The sequence below is a fragment of the Pteropus alecto genome, unplaced genomic scaffold, assembly GCF_000325575.1.
Source record: "Pteropus alecto unplaced genomic scaffold, ASM32557v1 scaffold121, whole genome shotgun sequence".
NCBI lineage: Eukaryota > Metazoa > Chordata > Mammalia > Chiroptera > Pteropodidae > Pteropus > Pteropus alecto.
In genome coordinates, this window is record NW_006434369.1 from 5,501,311 (window position 1) to 5,507,500 (window position 6,190).

Below are 6,190 nucleotides of genomic sequence, written 5' to 3' on the forward strand. Positions count from 1 at the left end.
TGCCGCCTGCCTGTTACTAAATGAAAGAATTGAATTAGATGTTTAAGTTACTTGATTTTATTCTGTTCCATAAATCAGTTTCAGTCTCTGCCTATTATAGTTGCCTCACTCGGGTCCAGACTTCCTTAGGTATCTTCCCAGAACATAATATGGGGCCAGGCAAAATAGTAGAATTAATAATTGCTTTAGGTAGATCTGGAATCCAGAAACATGAATTTCATTACTCACCAGCTGGTCCCTACTTTCCCTTGATCCCTCCAGCCCCAGCATGAGCTCATTACCTTGATTTTGGCTTGCTATGTAAATTGCTGTGGGCAGTTGTGTCATGTACATATCATATAGACTCACAGAGTGCTTCAACTTGTCGAGATTTTAGGATTATTATTATTTTTTTCCTATGCATTTCACAGATGAGAGAAGAGGCCTGGGGAGGTTATGAGGCTTCCCGAGTACCAGCAGGGCTAAGATTATACCTCTCCATTCACTTCTGCACTGCCTCCCCCTCCCCCTTAGTTAGTTCATGCTAGAGTACTTCGAGAGCAAGGCAGAAATGTTCTTAGGTATATATTTGTGCAGAAGTTTGGAAATGACTAAGCCTGTGTATGTAACTTCGAGACTTTATGTAAAGATTATCAAAAAGAATTGAATTACTTTTACTTTGACGTAGGGAGACAGTATCCACCGGTGTCACGCTTGGATTCAAGCAGCTCTGGTTTGGGGCATCCTCAGAAGGCTCACCCGAAGGAGTCATTTTACCCCAGGTGTAGAATCACATTGCACTGCAAGTTCAAAGAAAAAAATAAAAAGTGCAGAAACTACCAAACTGAGTGTGGGAAGCACTTCTTGTTGGTAAGAGTTTCAAGTACTAGAGAAGAGATGTGTTGAAAGGACATTTGCTTTCATCAAGGTAGAGCATCTGTTTTTTATTCTTTAAAAAGAAGCAACACCTCACATTATAGCATTCCCTAGGCAAGTAAGCACTTGAGATTTTGATCTGTACAGATTCTTAGAGGGAGTGCATCACAGGAGCTTTTAGTAGTGATTTGTAGCACTTGACTGATTCTGTAGACTGACAGCCAATTTTTGTGAGGAAGGGGAGAAAGAGGCAAAGGGAGTTAAGGAACTGCTCTGTGAAAGAGCAAATAAGCCATCTTTCTCAAACCTGAGTGGAAGGGGAAACTGTGCTTAGCAGATGCCAGAGACCAAATTAGATAGGAAATGAAAACTAAACTCCATTTTTTTTATGGTGAACTCTAAAACATTCGTACGAACAATGTGGGCTCCATCCCAGTTCTGCTCCCCCTTATATAGATTTAATTATTTTTTAATTGTGGTAAAATATACATAGCATAAAACTTGCCATTTTAACCATTTTTACTGTGATTCAGTGATATTAAGTAGATTCACAATGTTATATGTCACCACTATCCTATAGTTGTAATTTCTATTTTAGGCACAAATTTCCCAAATTAAGCAAATTGAGAGACGTATCACCCCAAGGCCCAGCATCACCACTGTTAGAATTAAGATGTTAGTCTCCATGTCTTATTCATATAAGTTTGTTCAAACCTAGTTGCAATACTGTACATCGAGGTTATAAAGAGAATTTTAGAGTTGGGAGAGAGTTAAGAGATGGTTTACCCCCACCACTACCCCCTACTCCCACCCATTAAATGAAGAAACAAATGGCTGGAAGGGTCAATGACTTGCTCAGTCGGACAGTGGCTGAGCTGTGTCCAGAGTCTAGGTGCTCCATCCTCTGAGTCCCATGCACTTGACTGTCTTTAGTTTCAAAATGTATTATAAAAAATTCACCAGTGGTTTATTTTTAGGATAGTCTTTCTTTTTTTCTTTCTTTGTGTGGTTTCTGTGTCTGCATTTTTTTAATGGTGTCTTCAAACAGGAATTCGTTTTAAATAAGAAAATCACAACATTTGTGCTAGTCCTGGCGTTTATCGTTCATGGCCTAGACGCTGGCCTTCACTCCTGTCTTGCCTCTGTTCAGATATTACTATAGCCAGGATGTTGCTGCCTTTTTTTCTTTTTTTTTTTTTTCCATTTGTTTTGCTGATTGCAGTGAAACCAAAGTTTAAAGGTGATTAGTCATTTTCCCAAGTTCGGGTTTTAGCTAGTTTCTTTTCCTTCTTAAGATCTGTTTTTCACTTACAAATTAGGTGAAAACTCAGGGAAGCAGAGCCTTGCAGCTAACAGCTGAATGTCTGCAGTACGACTTTATACTCTCAGGGCTGATCTGCCTGTTAGATCGCCTTTCAATCCTTTCCAGCTTCTAAATTCTTGTCAGTGAGCAGTTTTCACCTTCTCCTACCCACGCTGGAGTCTGTGGGAGACGGTTAGGAAGCTGTAGGACGGGGGAGCTGGGGTTTATTGTTTGGGTCGGCCATGGCAACTGCAGCAGTAAAAGGAACAGGACTAGTTTTGTGCTGCTCTGTAAATGGCTGGGATTCAGCTGGTATCTCGGGATTTTTGCTCGGCAGGCACCAGACAATCCGATCTCCTGGTAAGGTTAAACTTGGCCCTCCTCTCCTGCCCTCCTTTGATCACGTTGTCAGCCAGGAACGGACATGGGGAGGCCGTCCAGAACACAGCAGGATGTACACCCAGCAGAAACATAACCATAGAGGCGGAACAGGAGTGTTTTCTCATCTGTACCCCAGATACAGAGAAGTAACATTCCCAATCTTTGCCAGCACTCATTCTTAAAGGGTTGAGCACCTTGCTCCCAAGAGCCTGTCTAAATTACCAGCTTGACTAACAGTGGGGGACAGCCTTAAGGAAAGTCAAGGAAAGACCCTGGAGTTTGTATAATTAGGGAAGCTGAGATGCGTGAACTGCCTGCCACTTGTATTTCAAAAAAATGTATTTGAAGAGGAGAGTGAGAATACAGAGTAAGCCTCCATCACTTAATAATAATTTATTTTTTGACTCTGAATAGCTTTTCTTTTCATTCAGCAGATCATTTTAGGTGTCATTCAGTTTATTTTAAGTACCATGTTTTATCCTGAACAGATTGAGAATTTTATTTTTTAAACTGTACTGTGTTGCTGCCTACTGGGAATTTTACTTTTTTTTTTAAATGTTGATGAGCAAAATCTATGTGGTCAAGTACTGAATTCTGAATGTTTTTCTTCTAAGGGGCAAAGATGATTCTTATTCAAAATCATGCGAGGCTGACATTTCATTTGGGGAAGTCTAAGGAAGTTGGTGAGGTCTTATGTTAATAAAAACAAGTGCCTCTTTTTCTTCTTATCACCTTTCAGTATCTGCCCTGCTGGCTCACGCAGTGTGGTCTGGCTTAGCTCTCCCTGGAAGTCACAGTATGCTTTAGAACTCTCTTTACTATGACCCACAAACAGTTTTTAGACTTCATTTTAAGGAGCCAAAGGTAAAAAACCGTGAATAAACAAACGGCAGCAGCATCTCCATGTTTCTGACTTCAGCCCTCCCGGAAGCCGGCTTGGAATCTGCCTCTGAATTCTGTTACACACATTTGTTCTCCTCCTTTCTAATCCTCACCTACTCTTAACTAACAGTGTCCCGTTCCCCTTTCATTTTTATTTTTGTCATGTTAGTGGTGACTGACAGGGAAATAGTTACTCAATTTGTAAAACGTTGGGTGGTAAGGTCACAGAATCTGAGATTAGCTTGTAACTTGTAACAGTTTCAGACGGATGACAGCAAGATTTTGCTTGCTTATTTCTGAGCTGTTTTGTTGGTCTTTTAAATGCAGTTTAATAGTGAGTAATAGAGAAGTTTCTTCTTGCTGTGGAGCTACTGAACCCTTGAATACAACATAACAGCAAATGCTGATGAATTTTTAACAGGCACATAATATTTCTTGTCTAGAGGTGAACTGAACATTGCATAACAAAACCAAAATGGGACTTTTTTTGGAAGATCAGATATTAATGTCTAGACAGGCTTTGTGTTGCACAAAGTTAATTAAAAATTTTTTTTTTGGTTATATTTTCTTGACATATTTGAGCTTTTCTACCTTTAAAAAAATTAGCTTCATTGAAAAAAGCAGGCAGTATTAAGCAGCGTATTTTATTGAATTGAAAGGACAATCATAGAATCAGAATTTTAGAGCTGAAAGGGCTTAAATCTAACCTAATGTTTTGATTTTACAGATGAGCAATCTGAGGCCTAGTGAAATGATATGACCAACCCTTAATATACAGCTTGTTTGTATAAGGGCTGAAGCTGGAAACACCAGCTCTCCAGAGACTCCTGATTTTGTGTTTTTTTCTTCATTGGGCACAGCTTTTTAGCTTCAGTTACAATCCTCTTTTATTATTGAGATTACCTTTTAAATGGGTTGGTCTTGAAAATTTATTTTTTCAACTTAATTGTTCTCATATTTCAAGAAGGCCAAAAAACTTCCTAAACTAAACATCATTACCATATACCATGGAAAATATGTACACATCTGCCAAACAGTTTTTAAAGGTGAATGCAAGAGTGCCATAGCTATGTAGGTGTTTTAATCCTCTTTAGAAAAAGGTTTATTTGGGTAACAAGCCCAATGTTGTGTTAAGTATAGACTAAGAACAATGAAGCATCACCTCCTAGGTGTTGGAAGTCAGAGTGGGAGAGAGAGGGAGTGGCTAGTCCTTTCTGTAGGCAGCTCAAACAAATTTTTGTTCTAGCTTTCTCACATGTTAATACAGTGAAGTCCTTCAGTGAGTGTCACTCGTGATAGTGATGTGTTTAGACTTGAAGGTCCTAGGCTCTGCTCAAATAAATAATGATCACAGTCAATCTGCAATGCAGGAGGTGAAAAGTTAATCACTGAGAGGTTGAACTCTTGGCCACTTTTTTTTCCCTTGTCACCTCTGTTGTGTTATTTTTTGCTGCGGCTTGGAAAAGGTTGGTTGGAATGGGCAAATTCTCTCTCCTGGTGCTTATAGCAATGGGAAAGCCTTGTGGGTGAGCTGTCTTTGCAGAGTGGCAGTATAGACCCAAGAAGGGACCTCGTTCTGTTCCTTGGACCAAGCTTTCCAGAACCTGGTGGGTCTCTTCCCACCAGTGGAGAAGAGGGGTGGGATGGCTGTTTATGGGTGAGAACAGTACTGATTGGCTATCTGGATTTGATTATTTATTTGTACTTAGGTATTCTGAAGAGACTTATTTTATGTTGCTTAATCCATATTTGGTCTTGTTAGAAGTATTTTAAAAATTCAGCAGAAAGAAAGGTTCGGTTGCTTTGGGAAGGCAGTATGGTCATGTAACTAGAGAGAACAGCACCGGAGTAACTTAAACACGTTTGAGGATTATGCCCAGTGAGAGTTTTGTCTCTTTTATGATATATTTTTAGTTAATACTTTTTCAAAGTGAACCCTGTATTAGACGCTTATTTTAATTCCTGTCTTGCAATTAGGATTGTGTTAGTGTGTGTGTGTGTGTGTGTGTATGGGGAGGGGGGGGAGGGGGTGGGAGGGGGAGAAGGCGCAACTGTAGAGAAAAAAACCAGAAAAATGAATTTTAAAAAAGGAAAAAATTAGGCTTAACTTTCCAGAGTCTGTGTGCACGAAAGTGGTTTAAAATGCAAAAAAGCTAATAAAAACAACTTTTAGTGCAAAAAAAGAATGGAAGAAGTGCTCTTAAAGAGATGAATAAACAGCTCTTTTCTAAACAACATCTCAGTAACTGGATTTGAAGGCAATAGAAAGCCTGAGAAGGGCCTTAGGGAAGTCCAAGGGGGAAAAAGTCAACAGATGTTTAAAAAAGTGGAGATTTTAACAGTTTGGTAATAACAGACTAACTTGTACCGAGAATTAGTTTGTCCTTAATACTTGATAAGATACTAATAATGTGCCGAAGAATTTTCCCAATGTATAATCTGAAGCAAAATTACCTAATGTATGTGCTGTTATTGAAATCCACTTAAAAGAAAATGCATGGGTAGGTATGTTAGTCTGGAATCTCCCTGTTCCCTGCCTCGCTGGGGTGTTTCCATTTTAATATGGCAGGGTTGGTGGCACTCCAGTGCAGTGTCTCAGAGGAGTAAATGCACCTCGCCAGAATTTCCTTAAAACTCTTACCAATGGAAGTATCCTGTCCATATAGCAAGGATGTTTAAGAGAGAAAAGAGATGAGAATTAATTGCATTAAAAAGTCCCTAGTCTTTTTATTCTCTTAGCTTTTAGGGTCAGAACTACCTTTCTTTTAA

General features: G+C 39.4%; 1 protein-coding gene across 1 annotated transcript in view; it reads left to right on the forward strand.

The window, feature by feature from the left end:
- Positions 1-2,126: 2,126 nt before the first annotated feature.
- The window catches only part of ATXN1 (ataxin 1), a 311,366-nt gene continuing 307,302 nt past the window's right edge, over positions 2,127-6,190 (forward strand). Inside the window, 1 exon segment of the mRNA XM_025044911.1 lies at positions 2,127-2,518. The gene's annotated coding sequence lies outside the window, so the exon portion shown is untranslated.